This window comes from Lissotriton helveticus, chromosome 12 (assembly GCF_964261635.1).
Source record: "Lissotriton helveticus chromosome 12, aLisHel1.1, whole genome shotgun sequence".
NCBI lineage: Eukaryota > Metazoa > Chordata > Amphibia > Caudata > Salamandridae > Lissotriton > Lissotriton helveticus.
In genome coordinates this window covers 653,461,042-653,476,841 of record NC_136073.1, presented here as the reverse complement: position 1 = coordinate 653,476,841, position 15,800 = coordinate 653,461,042, and the positions used below count along the sequence as shown (strand labels likewise).

The window sequence follows — 15,800 nt, the reverse complement described above, 5'->3', positions numbered from 1 at the left end:
TGGAGGTTTTAGTATTGCCAACTATATGAAGAAAGAAAGACATAATCTGTAACCAATGCTCTTTAAGAATATGATTAACACAAAATGATTCAGCAGGAAGTTGTGTCACAGTACAACTAGCAACTAGCCAGGGCAGTACAAAACTATTCAGGCCAGTATCATGGGCGTCCGCAGGGAGGGGCAAGGGGGGGCGCTTGAATCACCATTTCCCTTCCCACAACTCACTTGTATCCTTGGTTTGGTGCTCTTTCATATGAAAGAGATCTGGCAGAAGTGAGTGATTTTTCCTCTGAGCCGTTAACCACACCAGAAACCGTATCATCTGCACCAGGCCCAGGCGATATGTCTGTTTCCCTCCCTCTCTCTCTCTCTCTCTCTCTCTCTGTCTCCCTCTTTCTGTCTCCCTTTGTCTCCCTCTACCTCGCTGTCTCTCTCTCTCTGTCTCCCTCCCTCACCCTCCCTCTGGCTCCCCCCCTCTCTCTCTCTCCTTCTGTCTTCCTCTCTCTCTGTCTCTGCCTCTATCTGTCTGTCGGTCCCAGCCTGCTGTAATTACCATATTGTAATTTGTCACTGGGCCACCACTGAATACACATCATATCCTATCTAAGAGTCAGATAGTACCATGATCCAGCTTACCTGTACTCGCCACCGCCACCGTCTCCTTCCTCACAGTCTGTACTTCTTGCTCTTGGTCCGACTCCTCTAGCGCCGCCTCCTCCCCAGATTGACCCTCGGACTCCGAGTCAATGATGACCACCACATCCGAGCTGGCCCCGCCACCAGATGTTCCACCTACAAAGTAGATTTAAGAATGTTAGATTACACCACTCCACTAGTATTTGGTCTATGAATGAAAAAATGTGAAAACAACAGAAAAATTAATTGACTGTCTACTCTAGTCTAAAGTAAAAATGTCCCTCCTTCCAGGGAAAGCTGTTGTCTTGCTTCATTTTTTTGTCACAATTGTTGAATGCTTGCTTAATTTTAACACACACTATTTTTCTCTGAACAGACAGAAACTGGACTTCTAAGGACAAGAGGAACATCAACTTCAAACCAGGTGAAAGCTCGGCTCGACCACAAGAAATGTGTACCAATCCAGTACTCATCAACTCAGCACCAAGCACTTTTCCATTTCCAACTAACTTTATTTTAATATATGTGTTTACTTAAACTTTTAATAAAGCTTTTAAACTTGAATTGACTCTGTGGTTTTTAGTCCTCCAGAGAGTCCAGACTAGAGTGACTGAGCGAAAAGTTTTGCAATTTTTGCAAGGAGGAGTCTGTGCTGCTGACACTACCAGGTTTATTTATACAGTGTGCCAAACACGCCACTCTGAAATATTATTACTCTGGTCTTTGGTGTCCATAGTTCGGTTTGTGGAGAATTGTCCCTGCAACAGTAGTATTATTGATTTTGCTCCTATCTAAACACTATTTCGAAACAATTAAATTAGGAATGCTTGGACAACAATAGGTCCTCTATATTTAAATGAAAACTTACTGGGGCCAGCAAAGGAGCACTCGCCGCCCTGGCCTGCATCCTCCTCCTTTGGAGCTACTGCTGCATCCGATTTTTCGGTCCGCTTGCCCCTGGGCGGACCTGAAAAACAACATGAAAGAAATAACAGAAAACATTGATGATTGCTGCTTGCCGATGTCCTTGTCAACCAAATCAAACATTTAGAAAGAACAAGAACCTACTATTTCATCCAAAAAGAGGGCTACAAAGGAAGGACTGCACCTGAGCCTCTACTCTAGGGGCAGATTTACAAGCCCCTTGCAGCTCTTTTGCTCCATTCTTGCGTCAATTTTGTGACGCAGCGCCACAACAAGAGAGGCGCCATGGTGTGGCGTATATTAACAACGTGACGCATATGGGAGATGCATCCCATTCTAAAACCCTGCGCCATTAGGGAGCATTCCATCGCAAGGGAGGGCGTTCCTGCGCAGGAACGCATGCTAAAAGTGGCTATGGGGAATATATAAAATTTCAATCAGTCATTTAGGACAATGATGCGTCACTGAAACCCTGCGCCTGCATGAAGCAGACTTACGGCTTGACGCAGCATTGCTGGAGCTGCGCCATCGTTGCAACGCAACTCCATCAATGAGCCGCCTTTACGGCACCGATGCGTAACGCTTCGGTGACGTTTTGGGACCATGGTGTGCCGCATTGTAAATACGGCGCACCATGGGTGGTGCTGGCGTGCCGCACACTTTGCAGGGATGCGCAGGTAATTGCTAATCTGACACTTAGGGGCATACTTACGAGTTCTGAGCTGGACACCTCCAGATGTGCACCAGAACAAATGCGTAACGCAAAACTAACCTTGCGTCACGGCAGATGCGCCGCTATTACAATGCGGCAAACCCTGGCGCAAGGGTAGGCAGATGCGTGACGCATCTCGTGACGAAATAGGGGCGCATCTCTAGAGTCGCGTCGCGGGCGCGATGCAACTATAACAGTGCTCAGGGCTGCCCAATAATACTCAACATACCGCATCAGTCCTTACGCCTGCTTCAAGCAAGCAGGCATAAAGAATTGACATAGCAGCGTCGCGGAAGTGCCTGCGTTAAATCTTGTAGATTTCACGCAGGCACTTTTGCGAGGCACACATCTGCCTGACCGGCACCCCCCACCCCCCGCCCCTCCCCCTGCGTGGGAACGCACCCATTGTGGCGCAGGCCCAGGCCTTCACGTGGCGCATCTCCTTAGATGCATCACGTTGTACATGACTCGCAGGGATGCGCCACGTTTACGTCGCTGTGCGTCAGGTAAGGCAGTGTAAACGTGGAACAAGGGGCTTGTAAATCTGCCCCTTTGTGTTTAGCATTACGCAGTTCTGTAAAATACACTCATACATTACTCAGCCCAATTAAATGAACACAAAATAGAAAACAAATAAGCAGTGGCACCGGCACAGAGAAGGAGAACAGTGCACCTGAAATGCACAGAAGATTTTGAAATAGTAATTTACCTCTCCTATCAATGTAATCACCAGCAGCATTATTGCTCTTTGTAAAAAAGTTAAAGCAAAAATTTGCAATATAACACAGCCACATAGAGCAGGAGAAAAAACAGAGTAGTGAGTAATGAAAAAATTGCTACTACTACTCACCAAGCCCGGGGACCTCCACTCCCAGCACGTCTAGCAGGTCACGCTCTCGGTCCAGGATGTCGGTCCAGCGGTGGGTGACTTGATTGTAGGTGCGCTGGACCCCCGTGATCTTAAAAAGGGCCCGGCACACCTGCCCCCACCGCTTCCGTCGCTCCTGGCTGTTGGTGTAACCAGCAGCGATCCTGCCGCCTGCCGCGATGGTCCTGGGGAGACGGCGCTGCACATAAAAAACAAGTGCGCCCACCTCCTCAGGGCTGAAGATCTCCCGGGGCACCACCATTTCCGCCCTCAAGCGACCACACGGGAGCCGGGCACGGGCTGCGGTGCCCGTCTTGGGCAGCTTGACAGCTGTCTTGACCATGTTCTGGGCAGGTGTTAGCAGTAAAGAAGAGAAAAAATGAAAAAGAATAAGAGTAGGGAAGAAGGAAATAAAAGTTTAAAAAAGTAGTTCAAAAGTAAACAAAAGTAGCCTAAAACACAAAAATATAGATCTAGAAAAATAGAGGGATAGAAAATAAGTTAAATAGATCAACAAAATATTAAAACAAGCAAAGGATGGCAGAGATATACAGAGGATAGAAACACCATACCCAGACACATAGGAATGAATGAAAAACAAGATGGCGGCCCGATCACGTGCGCGTAAGTAAGTTCGCACGCGATTTCTCTCGCGAACTCGTGCGAACTTGTATTCGCAAGGCGCGAGTCGCGCGAGATTACACATAGCGGGCAGAAACGGAAATACGTCACGCAAACAAAATGGCGGCGCCCATACTCAACCTTGAGGTAACTCGCACGAGTTCGCGGCCTCCACGGGCCAGTTCGCACTACGACGCGCCCCGCGAATAGGGCGAAATTACCGAAAAACGAGTTTTGCAAAAGCAAAACGAACGAGCAGGTGCAAAAGTTCGAGCTCATCATTTGTAACAATTTACCTGTAGTGCTTCCTGAAGGGGCCCTCCAGAATCCGGTTGCCTACTTGCAACTATTGTGTGACCCTGCTCTGACAGTCACAGAATAGTTACAAGTATGCCATTGCATCCTGTTAAAAAAAATTATTTACATTGCATTTGCAACAAAAAGGAAAGGGAGCAGACAAGCAGGTGCCAGCCTTCATTAATGTCAGTTGGGGCAGGGCAGGTGTTGTTGTTTGCAAAACTTAAAGCACTTAGCAGGTGTTTGTTCACTCAGTGGTCAATCAGAGGGTGTTGTGATGACACTGAGGGTGGCATGGGTGTGCCAGCCAGAGGGTGGCATGGGTGAACCAGAGTGCCAGTGTTGACAGAGGATGGCAGTGCTTTGCTTTGCCCCAATAATGTACACTGGTGAACTAGAGGGTGATGTGATGACACAGAGGGTGACATGGGTGAGCCAGAGGGTGGCATGGGTGACCAAAGAGAGTGCCAGTGGTGACAGAGGGTGGCAGTGATGAAGAAATCTTAGCAAACAGGCTGGGCTCCTAGAAACAACAAGTTCGCAAAACTGGCGACCCGACAAGTAAGTTCGCAATTTGCGAAATTGTACAAAACCCTCGCGAACTTGCAGAAACCCGTGCGAACACACACACCCCCAAAAAATACGCAAATCCGCGAGAATTCGCGGATTTCGCGTATTTTCGCAATCCGCGAATACGCAAATCCGCAAATTTGCGGATTGCGAATCCGCAAAATCCGCCCATGCTTACTCGGGACTCTGGTACTTGTAGTTCAATAGTGGATCACCCAGGTGGGTGCAAGTCGGTACTTGTTGGACTGATGTATCTCTAGACCCGATACATGTCCCGGGTTTTTGGGTATCGCCCGAGACATTGCTCGGGTTTCGGGATAACTTCCCTCATCAGTAGAGAAATGGTTAGGGGTGGAGGAGAAGGCCGCCAAACAACCGTCAATGGCCTCGATGCCCGAACCGGCACGCAGGGCAGCATCCAGGAGCCCGTCGGCTCAAAGCTCAAGGGAGCCAATTAATAGAAACCACCGCAATGGAGCGCACACCGCTAGCCCCTCCTCCGGATCGCCCCTCGAGACTCTGGTACTTGTAGTTCAATAGTGGATCACCCAGGTGGGTGCAAGTCGGTACTTGTTGGACTGATGAATCTCTAGACCCGATACATGTCCCGGGTTTTTGGGTATCGCCCGAGACATGGCTCGGGTTTCGGGATAACTTCCCTCATCAGTAGAGAAATGGTTAGGGGTGGAGGAGAAGGCCGCCAAACAACCGTCAATGGCCTCGATGCCCAAACCGGCACGCAGGGCAGCATCCAGGAGCCCGTCGGCTCAAAGCTCAAGGGAGCCAATTAATAGAAACCACCGCAATGGAGCGCACACCGCTAGCCCCTCCTCCGGATCGCCCCTCGGGACTCTGGTACTTGTAGTTCAATAGTGGATCACCCAGGTGGGTGCAAGTCGGTACTTGTTGGACTGATGAATCTCTAGACCCGATACATGTCCCGGGTTTTTGGGTATCGCCCGAGACATGGCTCGGGTTTCGGGATAACTTCCCTCATCAGTAGAGAAATGGTTAGGGGTGGAGGAGAAGGCTGCCAAACAACCGTCAATGGCCTCGATGCCCGAACCGGCACGCAGGGCAGCATCCAGGAGCCCGTCGGCTCAAAGCTCAAGGGAGCCAATTAATAGAAACCACCGCAATGGAGCGCACACCGCTAGCCCCTCCTCCGGATCGCCCCTCGGGACTCTGGTACTTGTAGTTCAATAGTGGATCACCCAGGTGGGTGCAAGTCGGTACTTGGTTGACTGATGAATCTCTAGACCCGATACATGTCCCGGGTTTTTGGGTATCGCCCGAGACATGGCTCGGGTTTCGGGATAACTTCCCTCATCAGTAGAGAAATGGTTAGGGGTGGAGGAGAAGGCCGCCAAAAAACCGTCAATGGCCTCGATGCCCGAACCGGCACGCAGGGCAGCATCCAGGAGCCCGTCGGCTCAAAGCTCAAGGGAGCCAATTAATAGAAACCACCGCAATGGAGGGCACACCGCTAGCCCCTCCTCCGGATCGCCCCTCGGGACTCTGGTACTTGTAGTTCAATAGTGGATCACCCAGGTGGGTGCAAGTCGGTACTTGTTGGACTGATGAATCTCTAGACCCGATACATGTCCCGGGTTTTTGGGTATCGCCGGAGACATGGCTCGGGTTTCGGGATAACTTCCCTCATCAGTAGAGAAATGGTTAGGGGTGGAGGAGAAGGCCGCCAAACAACCGTCAATGGCCTCGATGCCCGAACCGGCATGCAAGGCAGCATCCAGGAGCCCGTCGGCTCAAAGCTCAAGGGAGCCAATTAAAAGAAACCACCACAATGGAGCGCACACCGCTAGCCCCTCTTCCGGACCGCCCCTCGGGACTCTGGTACTTGTAGTTCAATAGTGGATCACCCAGGTGGGTGCAAGTCGGTACTTGTTGGACTGATGAATCTCTAGACCCGATACATGTCCCAGGGTTTTTGGGTATCGCCCGAGACATGGCTCGGGTTTCGGGATAACTTCCCTCATCAGTAGAGAAATGGTTAGGGGTGGAGGAGAAGGCCGCCAAACAACCGTCAATGGCCTCGATGCCCGAACCGGCACGCAGGGCAGCATCCAGGAGCCCGTCGGCTCAAAGCTCAAGGGAGCCAATTAATAGAAACCACCGCAATGGAGCGCACACCGCTAGCCCCTCCTCCGGATCGCCCCTCGGCACTCTGGTACTTGTAGTTCAATAGTGGATCACCCAGGTGGGTGCAAGTCGGTACTTGTTGGACTGATGAATCTCTAGACCCGATACATGTCCCGGGTTTTTGGGTATCGCCCGAGACATGGCTCGGGTTTCGGGATAACTTCCCTCATCAGTAGAGAAATGGTTAGGGGTGGAGGAGAAGGCCGCCAAACAACCGTCAATGGCCTCGATGCCCGAACCGGCACGCAGGGCAGCATCCAGGAGCCCGTCGGCTCAAAGCTCAAGGGAGACAATTAATAGAAACCACCGCAATGGAGCGCACACCGCTAGCCCCTCCTCCGGATCGCCCCTCGGGACTCTGGTACTTGTAGTTCAATAGTGGATCACCCAGGTGGGTGCAAGTCGGTACTTGTTGGACTGATGAATCTCTAGACCCGATACATGTCCCGGGTTTTTGGGTATCGCCCGAGACATGGCTCGGGTTTCGGGATAACTTCCCTCATCAGTAGAGAAATGGTTAGGGGTGGAGTAGAAGGCCGCCAAACAACCGTCAATGGCCTCGATGCCCGAACCGGCACGCAGGGCAGCATCCAGGAGCCCGTCGGCTCAAAGCTCAAGGGAGCCAATTAATAGAAACCACCGCAATGGAGCGCACACCGCTAGCCCCTCCTCCGGATCGCCCCTCGGGACTCTGGTACTTGTAGTTCAATAGTGGATCACCCAGGTGGGTGCAAGTCGGTACTTGTTGGACTGATGAATCTCTAGACCCGATACATGTCCCGGGTTTTTGGGTATCGCCGGAGACATGGCTCGGGTTTCGGGATAACTTCCCTCATCAGTAGAGAAATGGTTAGGGGTGGAGGAGAAGGCCGCCAAACAACCGTCAATGGCCTCGATGCCCGAACCGGCATGCAGGGCAGCATCCAGGAGCCCGTCGGCTCAAAGCTCAAGGGAGCCAATTAATAGAAACCACCACAATGGAGCGCACACCGCTAGCCCCTCTTCCGGATCGCCCCTCGGGACTCTGGTACTTGTAGTTCAATAGTGGATCACCCAGGTGGGTGCAAGTCGGTACTTGTTGGACTGATGAATCTCTAGACCCGATACATGTCCCAGGGTTTTTGGGTATCGCCCGAGACATGGCTCGGGTTTCGGGATAACTTCCCTCATCAGTAGAGAAATGGTTAGGGGTGGAGGAGAAGGCCGCCAAACAACCGTCAATGGCCTCGATGCCCGAACCGGCACGCAGGGCAGCATCCAGGAGCCCGTCGGCTCAAAGCTCAAGGGAGCCAATTAATAGAAAGCACCGCAATGGAGCGCACACTGCTAGCCCCTCCTCCGGATCGCCCCTGGGGACTCTGGTACTTGTAGTTCAATAGTGGATCACCCAGGTGGGTGCAAGTCGGTACTTGTTGGACTGATGAATCTCTAGACCCGATACATGTCCCGGGTTTTTGGGTTTCGCCCGAGACATGGCTCGAGTTTCGGGATAACTTCCCTCATCAGTAGAGAAATGGTTAGGGGTGGAGGAGAAGGCCGCCAAACAACCGTCAATGGCCTCGATGCCCGAACCGGCACGCAGGGCAGCATCCAGGAGCCCGTCGGCTCAAAGCTCAAGGGAGCCAATTAATAGAAACCACCGCAATGGAGCGCACACCGCTAGCCCCTTCTCCGGATCGCCCCTCGGCACTCTGGTACTTGTAGTTCAATAGTGGATCACCCAGGTGGGTGCAAGTCGGTACTTGTTGGACTGATGAATCTCTAGACCCGATACATGTCCCGGGTTTTTGGGTATCGCCCGAAACATGGCTCGGGTTTCGGGATAACTTCCCTCATCAGTAGAGAAATGGTTAGGGGTGGAGGAGAAGGCCGCCAAACAACCGTCAATGGCCTCGATGCCCGAACCGGCACGCAGGGCAGCATCCAGGAGCCCGTCGGCTCAAAGCTCAAGGGAGACAATTAATAGAAACCACCGCAATGGAGCGCACACCGTTAGCCCCTCCTCTGGATCGCCCCTCGGGACTCTGGTACTTGTAGTTCAATAGTGGATCACCCAGGTGGGTGCAAGTCGGTACTTGTTGGACTGATGAATCTCTAGACCCGATACATGTCCCGGGTTTTTGGGTATCGCCCGAGACATGGCTCGGGTTTCGGGATAACTTCCCTCATCAGTAGAGAAATGGTTAGGGGTGGAGGAGAAGGCCGCCAAACAACCGTCAATGGCCTCGATGCCCGAACCGGCACGCAGGGCAGCATCCAGGAGCCCGTCGGCTAAAAGCTCAAGGGAGCCAATTAATAGAAACCACCGCAATGGATCGCACACCGCTAGCCCCTCCTCCGGATCACCCCTCGGGACTCTGGTACTTGTAGTTCAATAGTGGATCACCCAGGTGGGTGCAAGTCGGTACTTGTTGGACTGATGAATCTCTAGACCCGATACATGTCCCGGGTTTTTGGGTATCGCCCGAGACATGGCTCGGATTTCGGGATAACTTCCCTCATCAGTAGAGAAATGGTTAGGGGTGGAGGAGAAGGCCGCCAAACAACCGTCAATGGCCTCGATGCCCGAACCGGCACGCAGGGCAGCATCCAGGAGCCCGTCGGCTCAAAGCTCAAGGGAGCCAATTAAAAGAAACCACCACAATGGAGCGCACACCGCTAGCCCCTCTTCCGGATCGCCCCTCGGGACTCTGGTACTTGTAGTTCAATAGTGGATCACCCAGGTGGGTGCAAGTCGGTACTTGTTGGACTGATGAATCTCTAGACCCGATACATGTCCCAGGGTTTTTGGGTATCGCCCGAGACATGGCTCGGGTTTCGGGATAACTTCCCTCATCAGTAGAGAAATGGTTAGGGGTGGAGGAGAAGGCTGCCAAACAACCGTCAATGGCCTCGATGCCCGAACCGGCACGCAGGGCAGCATCCAGGAGCCCGTCGGCTCAAAGCTCAAGGGAGCCAATTAATAGAAACCACCGCAATGGAGCGCACACCGCTAGCCCCTCCTCCGGATCGCCCCTCGGGACTCTGGTACTTGTAGTTCAATAGTGGATCACCCAGGTGGGTGCAAGTCTGTACTTGGTTGACTGATGAATCTCTAGACCCGATACATGTCCCGGGTTTTTGGGTATCGCCCGAGACATGGCTCGGGTTTCGGGATAACTTCCCTCATCAGTAGAGAAATGGTTAGGGGTGGAGGAGAAGGCCGCCAAACAACCGTCAATGGCCTCGATGCCCGAACCGGCACGCAGGGCAGCATCCAGGAGCCCGTCGGCTCAAAGCTCAAGGGAGCCAATTAATAGAAACCACCGCAATGGAGGGCACACCGCTAGCCCCTCCTCCGGATCGCCCCTCGGGACTCTGGTACTTGTAGTTCAATAGTGGATCACCCAGGTGGGTGCAAGTCGGTACTTGTTGGACTGATGAATCTCTAGACCCGATACATGTCCCGGGTTTTTGGGTATCGCCGGAGACATGGCTCGGGTTTCGGGATAACTTCCCTCATCAGTAGAGAAATGGTTAGGGGTGGAGGAGAAGGCCGCCAAACAACCGTCAATGGCCTCGATGCCCGAACCGGCATGCAGGGCAGCATCCAGGAGCCCGTCGGCTCAAAGCTCAAGGGAGCCAATTAATAGAAACCACCACAATGGAGCGCACACCACTAGCCCCTCTTCCGGATCGCCCCTCGGGACTCTGGTACTTGTAGTTCAATAGTCGATCACCCAGGTGGGTGCAAGTCGGTACTTGTTGGACTGATGAATCTCTAGACCCGATACATGTCCCAGGGTTTTTGGGTATCGCCCGAGACATGGCTCGGGTTTCGGGATAACTTCCCTCATCAGTAGAGAAATGGTTAGGGGTGGAGGAGAAGGCCGCCAAACAACCGTCAATGGCCTCGATGCCCGAACCGGCACGCAGGGCAGCATCCAGGAGCCCGTCGGCTCAAAGCTCAAGGGAGCCAATTAATAGAAAGCACCGCAATGGAGCGCACACCGCTAGCCCCTCCTCCGGATCGCCCCTGGGGACTCTGGTACTTGTAGTTCAATAGTGGATCACCCAGGTGGGTGCAAGTCGGTACTTTTTGGACTGATGAATCTCTAGACCCGATACATGTCCCGGGTTTTTGGGTATCGCCCGAGACATGGCTCGAGTTTCGGGATAACTTCCCTCATCAGTAGAGAAATGGTTAGGGGTGGAGGAGAAGGCCGCCAAACAACCGTCAATGGCCTCGATGCCCGAACCGGCACGCAGGGCAGCATCCAGGAGCCCGTCGGCTCAAAGCTCAAGGGAGCCAATTAATAGAAACCACCGCAATGGAGCGCACACCGCTAGCCCCTCCTCCGGATCGCCCCTCGGCACTCTGGTACTTGTAGTTCAATAGTGGATCACCCAGGTGGGTGCAAGTCGGTACTTGTTGGACTGATGAATCTCTAGACCCGATACATGTCCCGGGTTTTTGGGTATCGCCCGAGACATGGCTCGGGTTTCGGGATAACTTCCCTCATCAGTAGAGAAATGGTTAGGGGTGGAGGAGAAGGCCGCCAAACAACCGTCAATGGCCTCGATGCCCGAACCGGCACGCAGGGCAGCATCCAGGAGCCCGTCGGCTCAAAGCTCAAGGGAGACAATTAATAGAAACCACCGCAATGGAGCGCACACTGTTAGCCCCTCCTCCGGATCGCCCCTCGGGACTCTGGTACTTGTAGTTCAATAGTGGATCACCCAGGTGGGTGCAAGTCGGTACTTGTTGGACTGATGAATCTCTAGACCCGATACATGTCCCGGGTTTTTGGGTATCGCCCGAGACATGGCTCGGGTTTCGGGATAACTTCCCTCATCAGTAGAGAAATGGTTAGGGGTGGAGGAGAAGGCCGCCAAACAACCGTCAATGGCCTCGATGCCCGAACCGGCACGCAGGGCAGCATCCAGGAGCCCGTCGACTCAAAGCTCAAGGGAGCCAATTAATAGAAACCACCGCAATGGATCGCACACCGCTAGCCCCTCCTCCGGATCACCCCTCGGGACTCTGGTACTTGTAGTTCAATAGTGGATCACCCAGGTGGGTGCAAGTCGGTACTTGTTGGACTGATGAATCTCTAGACCCGATACATGTCCCGGGTTTTTGGGTATCGCCCGAGACATGGCTCGGATTTCGGGATAACTTCCCTCATCAGTAGAGAAATGGTTAGGGGTGGAGGAGAAGGCCGCCAAACAACCGTCAATGGCCTCGATGCCCGAACCGGCACGCAGGGCAGCATCCAGGAGCCCGTCGGCTCAAAGCTCAAGGGAGCCAATTAATAGAAACCACCGCAATGGAGCGCACACCGCTAGCCCCTCCTCCGGATCGCCCCTCGGGACTCTGGTACTTGTAGTTCAATAGTGGATCACCCAGGTGGGTGCAAGTCGGAACTTGTTGGACTGATGAATCTCTAGACCCGATACATGTCCCGGGTTTTTGGGTATCGCCCGAGACATGGCTCGGGTTTCGGGATAACTTCCCTCATCAGTAGAGAAATGGTTAGGGGTGGAGGAGAAGGCCGCCAAACAACCGTCAATGGCCTCGATGCCCGAACCGGCACGCAGGGCAGCATCCAGGAGCCCGTCGGCTCAAAGCTCAAGGGAGCCAATTAATAGAAACCACCGCAATGGAGCGCACACCGCTAGCCCCTCCTCCGGATCGCCCCTCGGGACTCTGGTACTTGTAGTTCAATAGTGGATCACCCAGGTGGGTGCAAGTCGGTACTTGTTGGACTGATGAATCTCTAGACCCGATACATGTCCCGGGTTTTTGGGTATCGCCCGAGACATGGCTCGGGTTTCGGGATAACTTCCCTCATCAGTAGAGAAATGGTTAGGGGTGGAGGAGAAGGCCGCCAAACAACCGTCAATGGCCTCGATGCCCGAACCGGCACGCAGGGCAGCATCCAGGAGCCTGTCGGCTCAAAGCTCAAGGGAGCCAATTAATAGAAACCACCGCAATGGATCGCACACCGCTAGCCCCTCCTCCGGATCACCCCTCGGGACTCTGGTACTTGTAGTTCAATAGTGGATCACCCAGGTGGGTGCAAGTCGGTACTTGTTGGACTGATGAATCTCTAGACCCGAGACATGTCCCGGGTTTTTGGGTATCGCCCGAGACATGGCTCGGATTTAGGGATAACTTCCCTCATCAGTAGAGAAATGGTTAGGGGTGGAGGAGAAGGCCGCCAAACAACCGTCAATGGCCTCGATGCCCGAACCGGCACGCAGGGCAGCATCCAGGAGCCCGTCGGCTCAAAGCTCAAGGGAGCCAATTAATAGAAACCTCCGCAATGGAGCGCACACCGCTAGCCCCTCCTCCGGATCGCCCCTCGGGACTCTGGTACTTGTAGTTCAATAGTGGATCACCCAGGTGGGTGCAAGTCGGTACTTGTTGGACTGATGAATCTCTAGACCCGATACATGTCCCGGGTTTTTGGGTATCGCCCGAGACATGGCTCGGGTTTCGGGATAACTTCCCTCATCAGTAGAGAAATGGTTAGGGGTGGAGGAGAAGGCCGCCAAACAACCGTCAATGGCCTCGATGCCCGAACCGGCACGCAGAGCAGCATCCAGGAGCCCGTCGGCTCAAAGCTCAAAGGAGCCAATTAATAGAAACCACCGCAATGGAGCGCACACCGCTAGCCCCTCCTCCGGATCGCCCCTCGGGACTCTGGTACTTGTAGTTCAATAGTGGATCACCCAGGTGGGTGCAAGTCGGTACTTGTTGGACTGATGTATCTCTAGACTCGATACATGTCCCGGGTTTTTGGGTATCGCCCGAGACATGGCTCAGGTTTCGGGATAACTTCCCTCATCAGTAGAGAAATGGTTAGGGGTGGAGGAGAAGGCCGCCAAACAACCGTCAATGGCCTCGATGCCCGAACCGGCACGCAGGGCAGCATCCAGGAGCCCGTCGGCTCAAAGCTCAAGGGAGCCAATTAATAGAAACCACCACAATGGAGCGCACACCGCTAGCCCCTCCTCCGGATCGCCCCTCGGGACTCTGGTACTTGTAGTTCAATAGTGGATCACCCAGGTGGGTGCAAGTCGGAACTTGTTGGACTGATGAATCTCTAGACCCGATACATGTCCCGGGTTTTTGGGTATCGCCCGAGACATGGCTCGGGTTTCGGGATAACTTCCCTCATCAGTAGAGAAATGGTTAGGGGTGGAGGAGAAGGCCGCCAAACAACCGTCAATGGCCTCGATGCCCGAACCAGCACGCAGGGCAGCATCCAGGAGCCCGTCGGCTCAAAGCTCAAGGGAGCCAATTAATAGAAACCACCGCAATGGAGCGCACACCGCTAGCCCCTCCTCCGGATCGCCCCTCGGGACTCTGGTACTTGTAGTTCAATAGTGGATCACCCAGGTGGGTGCAAGTCGGTACTTGTTGGACTGATGAATCTCTAGACCCGATACATGTCCCGGGTTTTTGGGTATCGCCCGAGACATGGCTCGGGTTTCGGGATAACTTCCCTCATCAGTAGAGAAATGGTTAGGGGTGGATGAGAAGGCCGCCAAACAACCGTCAATGGCCTCGATGCCCGAACCGGCACGCAGGGCAGCATCCAGGAGCCCGTCGGCTCAAAGCTCAAGGGAGCCAATTAATAGAAACCACCGCCATGGAGCGCACACCTCTAGCCCCTCCTCCGGATCGCCCCTCGGGACTCTGGTACTTGCAGTTCAATAGTGGATCACCCAGGTGGGTGCAAGTCGGTACTTGTTGGACTGATGAATCTCTAGACCCGATACATGTCCCGGGTTTTTGGGTATCGCCCGAGACATGGCTCGGGTTTCGGGATAACTTCCCTCATCAGTAGAGAAATGGTTAGGGGTGGAGGAGAAGGCCGACAAACAACCGTCAATGGCCTCCATGCCCGAACCGGCCCGCAGGGCAGCATCCAGGAGCCCGTCGGCTCAAAGCTCAAGGGAGCCAATTAATAGAAACCACCGCAATGGAGCGCACACCGCTAGCCCCTCCTCCGGATCGCCCCTCGGGACTCTGGTACTTGTAGTTCAATAGTGGATCACCCAGGTGGGTGCAAGTCGGTACTTGTTGGACTGATGAATCTCTAGACCCGATACATGTCCCGGGTTTTTGGGTATCGCCCGAGACATGGCTCGGGTTTCGGGATAACTTCCCTCATCAGTAGAGAAATGGTTAGGGGTGGAGGAGAAGGCCGCCAAACAACCGTCAATGGCCTCGATGCCCGAACCGGCACGCAGGGCAGCATCCAGGAGCCCGTCGGCTCAAAGCTCAAGGGAGCCAATTAATAGAAACCACCGCATTGGAGCGCACACCGCTAGCCCCTCCTCCGGATCGCCCCTCGGGACTCTGGTACTTGTAGTTCAATAGTGGATCACCCAGGTGGGTGCAAGTCGGTACTTGTTGGACTGATGAATCTCTAGACCCGATACATGTCCCGGGTTTTTGGGTATCGCCCGAGACATGGCTCGGGTTTCGGGATAACTTCCCTCATCAGTAGAGAAATGGTTAGGGGTGGAGGAGAAGGCCGCCAAACAACCGTCAATGGCCTCGATGCCCGAACCGGCACGCAGGGCAGCATCCAGGAGCCCGTCGGCTCAAAGCTCAAGGGAGCCAATTAATAGAAACCACCGCAATGGAGCGCACACCGCTAGCCCCTCCTCCGGATCGCCCCTCGGGACTCTGGTACTTGTAGTTCAATAGTGGATCACCCAGGTGGGTGCAAGTCGGTACTTGTTGGACTGATGTATCTCTAGACCCGATACATGTCCCGGGTTTTTGGGTATCGCCCGAGACATGTCTCAGGTTTCGGGATAACTTCCCTCATCAGTAGAGAAATGGTTAGGGGTGGAGGAGAAGGCCGCCAAACAACCGTCAATGGCCTTGATGCCCGAACCGGCATGCAGGGCAGCATCCAGGAGCCCGTCGGCTCAAAGCTCAAGGGAGCTAATTAATAGAAACCACCGCAATGGAGCGCACACCGCTAGCCCCTCCTCCGGATCGCCCCT

The 15,800-nt window shown here is 53.8% G+C and overlaps 1 protein-coding gene across 1 annotated transcript in view; it reads right to left on the bottom strand.

The window, feature by feature from the left end:
• The window catches only part of LOC144798554 (C-signal-like), a 720,501-nt gene that overhangs the window by 555,828 nt on the left and 148,873 nt on the right, over positions 1 to 15,800 (bottom strand). The gene's annotated exons all lie outside the window — the stretch shown is intronic.